Source organism: Suncus etruscus, chromosome 9 (genome assembly GCF_024139225.1).
Source record: "Suncus etruscus isolate mSunEtr1 chromosome 9, mSunEtr1.pri.cur, whole genome shotgun sequence".
Classification (NCBI taxonomy): domain Eukaryota; kingdom Metazoa; phylum Chordata; class Mammalia; order Eulipotyphla; family Soricidae; genus Suncus; species Suncus etruscus.
The window spans coordinates 50,838,944-50,855,697 of NC_064856.1; the positions used below are offsets into that span (position 1 = coordinate 50,838,944).

The window sequence follows — 16,754 nt, forward strand, 5'->3', positions numbered from 1 at the left end:
TGATGGAGGGTTTCAGAGTCATGATTTTGCATGTGACTAGCCAGTTTTCTCAGCATAGTTTGCTGAAGAAGCACTCCTTGCACCCAGGTCCTTTGACATGAATCATTTGTCCATATATCCATTTTTTTTTTTTTCGGTTTTTGGGCCACACCCGGTGGTGCTCAGGGGTTACTCCTGGCTGTCTGCTCAGAAATAGCTCCTGGCAGGCACGGAGGACCATTTGGTCCTGGATCAGCTGCTTGCAAGGCAAACGCTGTGCTATCTCTCCGGGTCCCATATATCCATATTTGAGGGTTCATCTCTGGGCACTCAATTCTGTTCCAGTGGTCTAGTAGTTTGCCTTATCCAGTACCAAATGATTTTTTATTTAAAAATGGGTCACCGTGGGGCTGAGAGATAGCATGAAAGTAGGGCATTTGTCTTGCATGCAGAATGACTGTGGTTCCAATCCCAGCATCCCATATGGTCAACTGAGCTTGTCAGGTGCGATTTCTGAGCATAGAGCCAAGAGTAACCCCTGAGTGCTGCCGGGTGTGACCCCCCCCCCAAATAAAAAAAACCTCAAAAAATTGGATCACGGGCCCGGAGAGATAGCACAGCCGTGTTTGCCTTGCAAACAGCCGATCCAGGACCAAAGGTGGTTGGTTTGAATCCCGGTGTCCCATATGGTCCCCCGTGCCTGCCAGGAGCTATTTCTGAGTAGACAGCCAGGAGTAACCCCTGAGCATCGCTGGGTGTGGCCCAAAAACAAAACAAATAAAAAAAATTGGATCACCTTTTCTTTATTTCTTTAAAAATTAAAAAAAAATTAAGACACTGTGATTTACAGTACAGTTAATGATAGGGTTTTATGCATTTATTATTTTCCTTCTGTTAGCTTTAGATTCCCTTTGTTGGTCTTTTTCTAGCCACTTAAGCAGTGCTGTTCAGTGATTTATTTCTTAGTTCATCAGCTTCCTGATGAATGCTTACATTGCTATGAACTTAACCATTTTAACCCTGCATTTGCTGTGGACCATATGTTCTACGGTAACTCATATCTTTATTCTTTTTTATTTTGTTTTGTTTTGTTTTGTTTTTTGGGCCACACCCGGCGGTTCTCAGGGGTTACTCCTGGCTATCTGCTCAGAAATAGCTCCTGGCAGGCACGGGGTACCATATGGGACGCCAGGATTCGAACCAATCACCTTAGGCCCTGGGTTGGCTGCTTGCAAGGCAAATGCTGCTGTGCTATCTCTCCAGCCACTCTTCTTTGCTAAATTTTTTTTTGTGTGTGTGGTTTTTGAGTCACACCCGGCGTTGCTCAGGGGTTACTCCTGGCTGTCTGCTCAGAAATAGCTCTTGGCAGGCACGGGGGACCATATGGGACACCGGGATTTGAACCAACCACCTTTGGTCCTGGATCGGCTGCTTGCAAGGCAAACGCCGCTGTGCTATCTCTCTGGGCTTTTTTGCTAATTTTTTTTGTTTTTATTTCATATCTTTATTCTTTTTTTTTTTTTTTTTTTTTTGGTTTTTGGGCCACACCCGGTAACGCTCAGGGGTTACTCCTGGCTATGCGCTCAGAAGTTACTCCTGGCTTGGGGGACCATATGGGACACCGGGGGATCGAACCGCGGTCTGTCCAAGGCTAGCGCAGGCAAGGCAGGCACCTTACCTTTAGCGCCACCGCCCGGCCCCATATTCTTTTTTTTTGTTGTTGGTGGTTTTTGGGTCACACCCGGCAGTGCTCAGGGGTTTTTCCTGGCTCCATGCTCAGAAATTGCTCCTGGCAGGCATGGGGGACCATATGGGACTCCGGGATTCGAACCGATGACCTTCTGCATGAAAGGCAAACGCCTTACCCCTATGCTATCTCTCCGGCCCCATATCTTTATTCTTATCTGTTTCCAGGAACCTTGATTTCTTCTCTGATTTCCTCTTTGACCCACTGATTTTTCAGTAGTGAGTTGTTTAACTAGTTAGTTTCCAAGTGTTTGTGCTCCCCACCCTCCCACCCCCTTTTTTTTTTGTTTATAATTAATTTCCATTTTCAAAGGCTAGTTGGTACAATTTCTTTTTTTTTATTTTTTTATTTTAAAGGAGATATGTTTTGTGACCCAGCCAATCTTGGAGAATGTTCCATGTGCATTAGAGAAGAATGTTTACTAACTTTTGGGGGATTTCTGCCAAGCCCATTTCTCCCTTCAAGATATTATCTCCTGGTTGAGTTTTCTTCTACTTGATCTGTCCAGGATTGATTGTTAATGTCACCTACTACTACTCCCTGATTCCTGGTTTGCCCTCAGGGATTTTTCCTGGCAGGAATTGGGGGAATTATAAGGGTTTCAGGGATTGAAGCCAGGTTAGCATTCTAACCCCTGTACTATCCCACCTTGTATTGAACTCTTAATTTTTAAGAAATGACCATCCCTATTCCTTATAGCCCTTTAAATTTTGAAGTCTGTACTGTCTGATAGTATGGTCATCCAGCCTTTTAAAAAGAGTATTGTTTGCCTGTAATATTTTAATGTCCTCCCTATTTTAAATACTGTTTGCCTATAAGGTTGTCTTGTAAGCAGCAGAAGACGGGGTGCAGTTTTCTGACCTGGCTTGACTATCTTTTGATTGGTAAGAGTAGACTATTCACATTCAGTGGGATTAATGAAATGAGTGAATTTTTTGCCATTTTACATGTAGTTTATAAGTACTTATAAAATTTGTCTTATCTTTTGTTTTTGTTTATTTTCTTTTCCTGTACTTAGAGATCTGCCTTTTTACAGCAGTTTTTTTTTTTTCCATTTGCCTCTTCTTGTTTGTGCACTCCTAGGTATGTTTGCCTTGAGATTATTAGCCTACAGTTTGTCTCTGACATTGTGAGTCTGTGTCTCCTGTAAGGATGTCTCATGTGCGTTGTGCAAGACTTCTCTCTTCCTTTCTCTCATGTTTTAGTATTTTACTAGTACTCCCAAGTAAGGTTTCTTTTCTTTTCATGGAAACCATTCTGTACTTCTTATAAAGGTGGCTCAATGGCCATGAATTACTTTAGATGTTGCTTGTTCATAAAGCTTCACATCACTCCTTTAACTTTGACTAATATACTTGCTGGAGAGTATTTTTTTTAAGGGGGGGGTGTCACACCTGATGTGCTTAGGGATGGCTCTGTGCTCAGAAGTCACTCCTGGCATATGGGATCCAGGAACATCATACTGCTATGCTATCACTTCGGCCCTTTCCTCCCTCCCTCCCTCCCTCACTCCCTCCCTCCCTCCCTCCCTCCCTCCCTCCCTCCCTCCCTCCTTCCTTCCTTCCCTCCTTCCTTCCTTCCTTCCCTCCCTCCCTCCCTCCCTCCCTCCCTCCTTCCTTCCTTCCTTCCTTCCTTCCTTCCTTCCTTCCTTCCTTTCTTCCCTCCCTCCCTCCCTCCTTCCCTCCCTCCTTCCTTCCTTCCTTCCTTCCTTCCTTCCTTCCTTCCTTCCTTCCTTCCTTCCTTCCTTCCTTCCTTCCTTCCTTCCTTCCTTCCTCCCTCCCTCCCTCCCTCCCTCCCTCCCTCCCTCCCTCCCTCCCTCCCTTCCTTCCTTCCTTCCTTCCTTCTTCCCTCCCTCTGTCCCTTTCTTCCTTCTTGCCTCCCTCCCTTCCTTCCCTCCTTCCTTCCTTCCCTCCCTCCCTTCCTCCCTCCCATCCTTTCCTTTCTTTTAGATAGGTATTCTTTGTGAGATGTTTATTTCATCCACAGTGTTTGCTGTGTCAAACCATTTCATTCTGACTTGCATTCTCATTTGATTGCTCTGCTATGAGTCTTATGGGTGGGATTTCTTTATATGTACTTCTCTTATTTAATCTTGCTATTCTCAAGATTCCATCTCTTTGGCTTTTGCCATTCCAGTTATAGTGTGTCTTGGAGTTCGTCTGTTTGGGTTTATTTTGTTTGGAACATTTGGAGCCTTTGGGTCTGGGGACATTATTCAGTTCTCAGACTGGGAAAGTTCTCAGCTCTAGTAAGCCGGTCTTCTTCCCTCTTTTCTTCCTCTCCCTCAGGGACTCCTGTAATTCAGATACTTTATTTCATTTCACTCTTTCCCCCTTCTTTTTAAATTATTTCTTTCGTTTTTAAAGTAAATCAGATTTCATTTGGAAATTCTGAGGAAGAGGAGGGAGAGAGCGAGCACAAGCTTCTCAAAGGCAGAGACCCTAATATACATCCCAGCATGAAAGCAGGGAAGTATAAAGAATCACATCTCAAGAGGATCACATCTCAACATGTGAGCAACATGTTCATGGACTAGCAACACACATGTGTGCCCCTTCTGTCTTTATTGATGTTTCTTTCCTATAGGCTCATCCTGCAGCGCACTGATTAGTCCCTTGACTTTCTTTTTCCCTCTTGCTGAGTCTCCAGTGAATGTATTTTTATTGTTTGCTTCTTTGTTTTTTGGGTTACATCTGGCTGCGCTCGGGTTACTCCTGGCTCTGTGCTCAGAAATCACTCCTGGCAGGCTCGGGGACCCTATGGGATGTTGGGATTTGAACCATTATCCTTCTGCATGCAAGGCATACGCCCTACCTCCATGCTATCTCTCCGGCCCTCTCCAGTGAATGTTGAGTTCAGTTACCTACTCTTCAGTTCTGTGACCTCTGGTAGTTTTCTCATGTCCTCCCTCATCCTGACATTTTCTTCACTGGAGTTTGGTACTAAAATTTCTTTTAGTTTGTTAAATAGCCTCCCTAAGGATTCTCTGAAATCGTAGCCTGGGAGATTAGAGAGCACATTATGCTGGGGGATCTTTCCCAGTTTTTTGCCTTTACCCATTCATTTTGGAGGCTCCTCTTTTTCTCCCTTGTTTCTGATATTCTGAGAGAACTTGGGGCGAGGGTTTGGCCAGCTTAGGTAGCAGTCTGTCTCACATTCACCAGCTCCACGCTATGGGGCTGAGTTTGTGTTGCTTCCACCCCAGTGGCTGTGACTTTGCAGTACCAACAGGGCTGCCTCCCTGGCTCCCCCAAACCAGGTGCTCCACTCTGGCCTCCTTGCTTTTGGGCAGCTGCACACAAGAGAACCAGCCTCCCAGATCCTTGGGACCCTGTTTCCTGTCTGAGTCTGAGTGAAGCCTGTGTTTGATTGATAGGTGGGTTCAGTTTTCCTATTCCTCAGCCGCAGGGCAGGACAGTATCTGTCCAGTCTGCTCACAGTGGTGGTGGCTACCTCCCTGCCTTGGTCTGTGTGCCCTGCTGCAGATGTTGACCGGTGGCTCTGCCAGGCCCAAGTCTAGCCTCCTACTCAGGCCTTGTGCATATGGAGATTCATGAGGCTGCTGCTTCCTTCCCCTCGTGATCAGTCCTCATCTTTGCCAGTCCCCTGACCTTGGGGCCATGCAGGTGCAACTTCTTGCTATTCCAGGTTCTGTGTAGACCAATCCTCTTAGACTGTTTACTTCTCCTGTGGGTCCTCACCTGGTCTTCCTTCAATGGTTACTTTTTACTGTGTTTTGGATCTGGCATAGTTAATAGGGTACCCTTCTCTGCCCTATATGTTTTTGGGTTACAACTGACAATTCACAGGGGCTATTCCTGGTTGAGTGCTCGGGGATCACTCCAGCAGTGCTCAGGGATCTATGTAGTGCCAAGAATCGAACCTGGGCCTTTGGCATGAAAAACATGCACACTATTGTTTTGAGCTGCCTCCCTGGAGTTTCATATCACCAGTTTTAATAGCTTTTTTGTTTGTTTGATGTTGAAAAAAATGGGATAAAATTGACTTTAGGTTCTTTTCCTTTACCTAACTAGAACTTTGTGTGTCTTTTATTTTGGATACATGTACTTTAATTGCTCTGATCCATACTTGCCTCTTTTGTGACATGTAAATAATGTTTCTTTATTTCTTTGCAGGTTGTTGTGAAGGGCAAATGAGTACTTTGAAAAATTGAAGTGTTGCACTAAAAGATGACTGTTTCTACATGACATACTTTGTGGCTTAGTCCATTGCTAGATTGTTTCTAGTGCATGTTTAACTGAAATGAAATGAAACTTACTATTTAATCTGGAATCTAGTTTCCTAGGTCTCTCATGCACTTCAGTAGTGAGTTTTCCCACTACAACAAGCAGTGTAATGTGATAATGCCTTGTGTGTTATCTAGTTAGCAGGTGTGAAATGTACATAGTGTTTTCTTACCAGTGCCAAGTGGCAAACCAAGTTAGCTGGGTTGGAATTACAGTGTAGGCAACCAGTCTCTATACTATAGCCTGCATTTAGATGAGTTCTGTGCCTAGTGGGGGAGATGTGACTGGCAGATCCTTGAGAGGATCGAAAAGCATTTACTAATAGAAAACATTTCTTGGCATTTTTATCTTAGCCTTTGCATTGGGGGACTTACTGTACCATAGGCACCTTGTTTCAGACAATGCAAAAGCTGTGTCTTTAAAAAATTGAAGTACTTTAAAAAAATTGAAAGTTTTTTTTTATTGTTTTTGTTTTTGGGTCACACCCAGTGGCACTCAGAAGAAGTTAATCCTGGCTCTGCGCTCAGAAATTGCTCCTGGCAGGCTTGAGGGACCTTATGGGATGCCAGGATTAGAACCGCGTTTGGCTGCATGCAAAGCCAATGCCCTACCGCTGTGCTGTCTCTTTGGTTCAAAAGTTGTTTTTTTTTTTTTTTTTGTTTTGTTTTTTGGGTTACACTCGGCAGCGCTCAGGGGTTACTCCTGGCTCTATGCTCAGAAATTGCTCCTGGCAGGCTCAGGGGACCATATGGGATTCCGGGATTCAAACCACCATCCTTCTGCATGAAAGGCAAACACCTTACCTCCATGCTATCTCTCTGGCCCCCCAAAAGTTTTATTTATTTATTTATTTATTTTTTTTTGTTTTTGGGTCACACCCAGCAGCGCTCAGGGGTAACTCCTGGCTCTATGCTCAGAAACCGCCCCTGGCAGGCACAGGGGACCATATGGGATGCCGGGATTCGAACCGATGACCTTCTGCATGAAAGGTAAACGCCTTACCTCCATGCTATCTCTCCGGCCCCCAAAAGTTTTATTTTTTTTTTTATTTTATTTTTTTTTTGGTTTTTGGGCCACACCCGGCTGTGCTCAGGGGTTACTCCTGGCTGTCTGCTCAGGAATAGCTCCTGGCAGGCACGGGGGACCATATGGGACACCGGGATTCGAACCAACCGCCTTTGGTCCTGGATCGGCTGCTTGCAAGGCAAACACCGCTGTGCTATCTCTCCGGGCCCCCAAAAGTTTTATTTTAAACAACTCTGGAGTAGAATTTGCTAGATTTGTAGGATTCTTGGAAAAATAGCATAGCAAGTTAATGTGATGTATTTTGATTAGATTTTATGAATATACAAAACAAATTTCCACTTGGTAAAATAACATGAAGGGTGTTGATGTTAATCTCTTTTTGAGCATAGTTTTCTTTTTCTTTTTCTTTTTTTTTTTTTTTTTTTGGTTTTTGGGCCACACCAGGTGTTCTCAGGGGTTACTCCTGGCTGTCTGCTCAGAAATAGCTCCTGGCAGGCACGGGGGACCATATGGGACACCGGGATTTGGACCAACCACCTTTGGTCCTGGATTGGCTGTTTGCAAGGCAAATACCGCTGTGCTATCTCCCCAGGCCCTATTTTCTTACCTACTTTTGCCACACCTAATGTGTTGGTGCTCAGGGACTGCTTCTTGTACTGTACTTGTAGTTGCTTCTGATGGTGCTCAGGAAACCATGTAGTTCTGGAATAGAATCTAACCTAAAGGATAATAATTACCGTATTTGCCGGCGTATAAGACAACTGGGCGTATAAGACGACCCCCTAGTTTTGCAGTTAAATAATAGATTCTAGTGGTCCTTAAACTATGGCCCGCGGGCCACATATTGTATTTGTATCTGTTTTGTTTCTTCATTGCAAAATAAGATATATGCAGTGTGCATAAGAATTCGTTCATAAGTTTTGTTTTTACTATAGTCAGACCCTCCAATGGTCTGAAGGACAGTGAACTGGCCCCCTGTTTAAAAAGTTTGAGGACCCCTGGAACTTAGACCTATATTCGCTGTATCAGACAGAACATTCCTGTGCTGCAACTGTATGTACCACAGTGAGCCAATCACAACAAGCAAAGGTTCAAAGGTTATACTGTAATAGACTTCCTCTCTGAATCTGGCCAATCTGAGCAGGCTTTTGACAGTGTAGATTCGGGTCCAGAACATTGTCTAATTTGCATGCATAAAAAGCCTGCTTGGATTGGCCGAGTTAGAGAGGCGGTCCTGGCAGTGATTGGTGCAGGATCGAGTTGGAAAATTCGTTTTGTGGCAATATTCAGACAATTTTTGTTTAGCGACATATTGAAACATTTTTCGGGATATACTCAGTGTATAAGACGACCCCCGATCTGTTGACTTTTTTTTTGTTTCAAAAGTCGTGTTATACACCGGAAAATACGGTACTTGTATTCTTGCCATTTTTATTTTGTTTTTATGATTTCCGAACCTTATTGATGTATGTGTATGCACATATATGTATTTATTTAAATGTATATAACTTAATGTATTTTTGTGATTGTGTATTATTGAGTTACCATCACCTGTCTTGATGTACTCTTTTGTGGGGACCACACCCAACAGCATTCAGGGGTTACTCCTGGCTCTGTACTCAAAAATTGCTCCTGGTAGTCTTGGGGGAATCATATGGGATGCTGAGGATTCAGATTTGTTCCAGGTCAGCTACATGCAAGGCACTTTCACTCCGGCCCCTTGATATGTGTGTGTGTGTGTATTTTATTTTTTGCTTTGCTCTTTGGGCCACTCCCAATGATGCTCAGGGATTACTCCTAGCTATGCGCTCAGAAATTGCGCCTGGCTTAGGGGACCATATGGGATACCAGGGATCAAAATGAGGTCTGTCTTGGTTTAGCCACTTGCAAGACAAGTGCCCCACCGCTTGCAAGGTAAGCGCCCTACCGCTGCGTTATTGCTCTGGCCCCATCGATGTATATTTTATTCTAAAATGTTTTCTTCTATTCTTTGTCCCTAAACTCAAATAACTACTGAACGATTTACTTTGTATTATTGGTCTTGTGTATTTCTTAGAATTTCACAAGTGGGGCCAGAGAGATACTATGGAAATAGGACATTTGCCTTGCATGCAGAAAGATGGTGGTTTGAATCCTGGCATCCCATATGATTTCCTGAGCCTGCCCGGGTGTAGAGCCAGGAGGAACCCCTGAGCGCTGCCAGGTGTGACCCAAAAAGCCCCCCCTTCAAAAGAAAGGAATTTCATAAGTGGATCATACTATAGTTTCTTTGTGTTTGGCATTTTTTACTTAATATTTTTGTGCAGTATTCCTGAGTTATACTTTTTGTCAATATTAACATTTACTTTCTATTTCTTTTAATTAATTAATTAATTTATTTATTTTTGTGTTTTTTTTTTTTTTTTTTTGGTTAATTTCTATTTCTATGTAGTTTTCCTAGTTTCTCCCTCCACCCAGTATTGTTTTGGGGAGGCTATACTTAGCAGTGCTTAGGGCTTACTCCTGGCTCTACACTCAAGGAACACTCCTAACAGTGATTGAGAAACCATATGGGATGCCAAGAATTCAACCTGGTCAGTTGCATGCAAGGCAAGCACCTTACCCACTGCAGAATTGCTCTGGGCCAAGTTATTTTTTTTTTTTTTTTTGTGGTTTTTGGGTCACACCCGGCAGTGCTCAGGGGTTATTCCTGGCTCCAGGCTCAGAAATTGTTCCTGGCAGGCACGGGGGACCATATGGGACGCCGGGATTCGAACAGATGACCTCCTGCATGAAAGGCAAACGCCTTACCTCCATGCTATCTCTCCGGCCCCTGGGCCAAGTTATTTAAGGGCTTTTATTAGTTATAGTGTTTACCCTCCCTCCAGCTTCTGGATTAAAATTGACAAACAACATTGTGTAAGTTTAGACTATAATGAGTTGATACATGTATATTTTATGATATAATCACTATAGTCAGCAGAACTAACCCATCATATCACATAATTATCTTATTTTTATTGATGAGAACATTTGAGGTTATCCTCTTAGCAACATCCAGTATGTAATAATGTTAACTATAGTAATCATGCTGTATATAAAACTGATAACTTACTTTTTCTTTTTTTATTGCTTTGTTTGTTTTTGGGCCACACATGATGTTTAGGGCTTACTCTTTGCTCTGTACTCAGAAATCACTCCTGGTGGTTCTTGAGGGAACATGGTGGTGCTAGAGATTGAACCCTGGTTGACTTCATGTAGGCAAAATTCCTATGTGCTATATTATGTCTCCGGTCTCAAGAACCTGCTCTTGTAGCCGGTAGTTTGTTCCCTTTGACCAGTGTTGCCCGAATTTTTCTCATACTTTTTTCCTCTGGCAACTTGATGTTAGCATTTTTTTTTTTTGTTTTCCACATGTGAAATCATTCAATGCTTGTCTTCTTCCCTCCCTCCCTCCCTTTCCTCTTTCCCTCCCTCTCTCTCCTTATGTGTGCCTCTCCTTGTATTCCTTGCTCTGCACTCAGGAATCACTTCTGGTAGGCATATGGAATGTTGGGGATTGAAATGAGGATGTGTGAAACTGCTTGGGTCCTGCAATACCAGGGACCACCAGGGTTATGCCTGGTAATATTTATGGGCTTTTAGGGGCTATACTGGCTCTGCTGGAGGATGAGGGTGGGCCATGGGTGTCATGCAGTTCTAAGGGTCAAACCAAACTCGCACACCTGCAGAGCACAGGTTTCTGGACCGTTGATTCTCTTGTTTATATTTTTCTATTTGTGTAGGTCCCATTTCTACTTTCTGTTGGGCTATTTTTGAATGAAGGAGAATTTTTTTTAAGGCTCTTAGAGTAGTTATCTCAGGACAGTTATTGCCTTTGGAGTTTAAATTCACTTTGTTTACAACCAGGGTTGTCTGAACTTAGTCTCTGGAAATGTCTCTGGAAATGGCTCAGGGTTGAGTGTAGGCCCTTTCTCTGTTTCTGCCACTCCAGCACCCTCATTTTTTCATAGTGAAGTTTGTTTGTGGGATTCCCAATTTAATACTTCCTCCAGCACTTCTTTTGAGGATGAACAGCAAGTCCACCTATATCATTCACGTTCTTGACTTTTGCAAACTCGCTTTAAATCGTAGACCTCAGGAAGCATGCTTGAGGAAATGTACTCCCTCCACCACCAATCCCCATGCATGTTGAGCCATTGGCTTATCTTTACTCTTTCTCCACTTGTCTTTCCTGTTGACTTATCTTCCTTATATTTCATGTTTCCAGTATTTATTGATGATTGTGCTCACATTTATTTACTCTCATTGATGCTTTTGGTAACTTATAATTTTGCTTTGTCATTTAAGACCGGAAGTACTTAAAATGTATTTTGTTTGTTTGTGCTTTGCATATTCATTTATAAATATTTAAACTGGATTAAATCTCATAATGGAATGTGACATGTTCAGTTATTTAACAAATAACTTTTTTTTAGCATTTGCTATGTGCCAAGTCTGTTCTAAATGCTTTGCAAATATGTACTCATTTAATCTTCATAATACTCTTATGAGGTAAGTGTTCTTTTTATTCCCATTGAATCGATGGAAACTCAGTATAGTCAGGAAATTTAACTTGCCCAAGGTTACCGTAAATAGAAACAAGAACTTGTTTCTGGACCAGAGAGCTAGAGCAGAGGTTAAGGCACATCATTGCATGTGGATGACATCAGTTCAATTCTGTATGTAGCCCTGGAGCATGCATACCTCAGCAGCCTCAGGTATGGCTCTGGAGGTTCTTACCTCAGTACACTCAGGTGTGGTCTGGAGGGTCACCCTCTCCCCTAGCATCATGAAGGATGGCCTGGATAACCCCTGCCATGCAGAGCGTTACAATTACTGCATTTTTAAGTGCTCATGTTGAAACTATAGGCAGAGAATCTCTGTGAGGTTCCCTCACTCCTCCCTACTACTACCTGGTACCTGGTAGGGCATCATTCCCCCTATCTCAGAAAGAAAGAAATTAAGAAAGAAAGAAAGAAAGAAAGGAAGGAAGGAAGGAAGGAAGGAAGGAAGGAAGGAAGGAAGGAAGGAAGGAAGGAAGGAAGGAAGGAAGGAAGGAAGGAAGGAAGAAGGAAGGAATCACTATCTTTCTGTCTCTCCCTCCCTTTCTCCCTTCGCACCTCTCTTCCCTCTCAAAGCTTATTTCTGCTCTGCACTCAGGAATTACTCCTGACAATGCTCAGGGACCATAAGCCCTGGCCAGCTACTTGCACACAAGGGCCCTGCTCTTTATACTATCGCACCAGCCCCAGAAACATGTTCTTTTCATTCTGTGACTAGTATTTATAGGTCTTGGTATCATCTGTTTATACCTTATGCTAATGAATTCTTTGAGAGCCCAGAGTTCCTGTCTTTATGTTCTTCGTATATTTGGTAGAATATCTGAAATTGAAAAGATTCTCAATGAATGTGTTCGTGAATTAATATTTTAAATTTGGAGCCAAATAATTTTTCTGCCAGACTGTATAGCTTTAGTTGCTCATTTGAATGGTCTTGTTTAAAAAAATTATTTTGGGTGCAAACTCCACCACAGAAGGGAGGGAAAGACCGTCGTTTTTCTAAAGTAATTGCAGTGACAGAAATATATGAACTTCAGATGCTGTGAGGTTGCCCATTCTATCCTAGTACAAGTTTTGTATTCTCAGGTCCTCAACTTAATGATGCTACCAGATGTGCTTTCATGATAGTGCTGAAACAGTTATTATGTTCCTGAATGAAATTATAAATGTTTCCTTCTGGAAGAGTTAGTGTATTCATTCTTGTATTCCAATTCCCTGTTTATACTAAAAATATTTTTAGGATTGGTGAGATAGTTCAGGGATAAGGCATTACTTGTCTTGCATGCATCTGACCTCAGTCTGATATCTGGCAGCACATATGCACTCTTAAGCATCTCCAGGAGTGACCCTAAAGCAAGGTGTGACTCAAACACTCTTTCCAAATAAAAAGTTCAATTTTAATGTTCTAATGTGGTATCATCTTGTACTTCATTTTTATTGCTACATTTTATGCCAGCATAAGAATATATCATTGTTTATCTATATCTCTTATGGACACCAGCTTTTGCCTGTTTATGAATAATAAATGTGATAGAATATTTGTGTAGGTGTGCGCATGTGTTGTGGTGTGTGTGTGTGTGTGTGTGTGTGTGTGTGTGTGTGTGTTTCTGGTGAGCAAACCCAGGGCCTCAGCATTCAAGGCATGCATGTGTTCTATTGTAGAGCTGTATCTCAGTCTCCTAGAAATGTATGAACATCTATTCTTAGATCACTTAGTAAAGCTAAACATTAGTATTGCTATGCCAGAGTAGATGTATATTTAGTCATATAAGGAATACTAGACTCCCCACCCCCTGCAAGTAAAATAAGTTGTGCTTTCTTTTACATTCACACTAGCATATTTTTGTTGTTGTGGATACTTCAAGTTTTCAGGTTTTTACATTTTAGCCATTGTGGCGGATTTGTTCATTTTATGTATGTATATATGTATGCATGCATGAATTTATGTATTTATATATTTATGTTTTGGGGCTACACCCAGCAGTGCTCAGGCATTATTCGTGGCTCTTAACTCAGAAATTGCTCCTGGCAGGCTCAGGGGACCATATGGGATGCTGGGGATTGAACCTAGGTCAGCCATGTGCAAGGCAAGTTCCCTACCTGCTGTGCTATCACTCCAGCCCTCATTTTTTAAGTTTTAACATTCATTATAATGGATTACTAATATTCTTTCTTCACTAGCACTATTACTAGGTCATGCATTCTTTGATGTTATGCTTATCCTAGTTAGTTACGGAGTTCCCAAGATAGTTCTTTCTTTATTCTTTTTTCTTTTGGTTTTTGGACCACACTCAATGGTGCTCAGGACTTATTACTGGCTCTGTGCACTCCTTGTGCACAACATAATTGGGTGCTAGGAATTGATCCCGGGTTGGCTTCATACAAAGCAAGTGCCTTACCCACAGTGCTATCTCTCTGGCTCCTTAGTTCTTACTTTTTTTTTGTCTTGGTTTTGGGTTTCTGATTTTGGGTCACACATGGTGGTGCTTTAATCTCAGGGATCACTACTGGTGGTGCTTTTGGGGCCATATGTTGTACCAGGGATTAAACCCAGGTTAGCTGCAAAGAAGGCAAGTTCCCTATCTACTGTACTATTGCTTGCTTCTGTCCCTTTATAGTTCTTACTTCTGGCACTAATTGTGAATTGGGAAGTCTCCTTGTCAACCGCTTACTTCTAATATTATTTGTAACATTGGAGATCCCATGTTCATCTTTGGATTTGATAGTTTATTCTGAAGACTCAGAGATCATCCTGAAAGTTTGTTCAGAGTTATGGTATATTGGCATGAAGGCATGTATTTAAGGGGCAGCCAAGAAAAGCATGCCAGTTGGTCAGTTAGATGTGGTTGAATTATCCCTCCAGAAGTTGAACTGATCCTATATGTGTCCCCCTACCACCTGCAATAAATCTTACTGTTTGTCAGACTATCTGGCATGTCCTAGTCTCCAGGTGAAGAAAAACAGTCTTATCAGATATGGCATTCCAAAGGTTAGACATTACCTTCCAGAAGCTCAGTACAAAGGTCAGAGACCTCTTTGGACAAGGTTAATTCTTTATTGCACATTGCACATTCTTTTTTTTGGGGGGGGGGGTCACACCCGGCAGCGCTCAGGGGTTGCTCCTGGCTCTACGCTCAGAAATCGCTCCTGGCAGGCTCAGGGGACCATATGGGATGCCAGGATTTGAACCATAGTCCTTCTGCATGCAAGGCAAATGCCCTACCTCCACCCTACCTCTCCGCCCATTTACTGCACATTCTTATACACTTTTTGGTTTTTAAAGTTTAATTACACCAAATAGCTGTGTTAATTCACATTGTCTGTGACCAAGGTCAACAAACAAAATAATCCACAAAAGAATGTAGATTGTGAGATTGTGGGTCAGAGAGATAGCACAGGGGAGAAATACATTTGCCTTGCATGTGGTTGACCCTGGTTCCATATTCAGTTCAGTTCATTGCAACACATAATATTCCAAAGCATGCTGGGAGTGTTCCCTGAGCACTGCCAGTGTGGTTAGAAAACAAACAAGTAAATAGAATATAGATTGTGATGTGGGCTGGGTTGATAGTACACAGGTTAGAGTGCATGGCTAGAATGTACCTGATCTGGGTTTGATTTCCAGCACCACATGGTCTCCTGAGCATTGCTGAGTGTAGCTCTGGAAGACCCCAAGCACTGTTGGGTGGCCTGGGTATACCCACCACTATAGGGTACAAAGAGCAAACATTGTGTTCTCTAGTCTTTGTTTTAAAACTATGACTCATTTGGCCTAAACTCATCCAGGAACTAATTTACTGAACTATTTAATACTAACTTAGCCTGATATTTAATACTAACTTACTTTGAACATGATACTATGTCCATTCATTTAGAAATATTTATTGAGTATCACAGCTCTAGTACTGCAAATAGGGAATTGCTCAAAGTTGATTTGGGTTCAATCCTGGCATCCCAACTAAGCACTGACAGTAGTCTTCTTGAGTGCAGAGCCAGGAGTAAGGTATAGCTCCCAAACAAAAAGAATCATTTATTGAACTTTCACAGCATCCCCCAAACAAAAAGAATCATTTATTGAACTTTCGCAGCATTCAGATACTGTACTTTGTTATTTGTATAAATGCAATCACACTCACTGCAGCCTGGGAATTCCACAGTCAGATTCACAAATTATTGTAATATTTGAAGCAAATTCTACATTTCAGGATGTTCGAGGACTTCAGAGGAAGTGGAATTCTGAATTACCTCTCGGGGGAGGTTGTGCTTAACCCAAGATTTGAAGGTCAAGGATGGCCTAGCCAAATGAAAAAGACCACATTTGCTGGAATGTTAAAACATGTGTTCACTAGTCCTTTAAAAGTAAATTAGTTGGGTCCTAGTGTGTGAGTGGTGGCGGTGTCATGGTTTACTGAAATGAAACTGCATTAGTAGCTAAACCCTGATTGGCAACAGTTTCTTCCATTCTGTTAAAAGAATTTAGAGTTTTTTTACTCTGGGAAAGTAAAGGAGCCATTTTTTTTTTTTGTTACTTTTATGTTTTTGTTTGTTTGGGAGCCATACCTAGCAGTGTTCAAAGAGGCTCAAAGCACAATAGGGGTGCTGGGGCTCTTACTTGGGGTTGCCATGTGCATGGCAAATGCCCTACTTGATGTATTATCACTCGGGCCCCAGAAAAGGAGTCATTTCATAAAAAATTTTTTTATGAGGAAAGGGGCCAAAGAGCTAATTCAGCAATAGGGCACTTTCCTTGGTTGCAACTGACTCATTTCAATAACATGGCAGCACATGTTATTCATAAGTTATCCCTAAACTCAGAATTACGATTAAACCCTGGGTGTTGTCTAAAACACAAAAACCAAAACCAAAAACAGAAAAATGAAAAAGAATTAAGATACTTGGGAGATGGAGAGATAGCACAGTGGGTAGGGCGTTTGCCTTGAATTCAGCCGACCCAAGTTGGACGGTACTTCGAATCCTGGAATACCATGTGGTCCCCCGTGCCTGCCAGGAGCAATTTCTGAGCACAGAGCCAGGAATAACCCCTGAGTGCCGTGGGATGTGACCCAAAAACAAACAAAAAAGAATTAAGAAACTTATTAGGAGTGGTTCAATCAGATTTGTTTTTAGGAAAATTATTTTCCTAAAATTAGATCATATTAATTAACTGAAGGAATT

At 42.2% G+C, this 16,754-nt stretch overlaps 1 protein-coding gene and 1 pseudogene across 2 annotated transcripts in view; both read left to right on the top strand.

Moving 5' to 3' along the window:
• Nucleotides 1-16,754, top strand: part of FCHSD2 (FCH and double SH3 domains 2) — a 283,860-nt gene that overhangs the window by 40,442 nt on the left and 226,664 nt on the right. The gene's annotated exons all lie outside the window — the stretch shown is intronic.
• LOC126019239 (uncharacterized) lies at nucleotides 12,536-12,652 on the top strand (annotated as a pseudogene).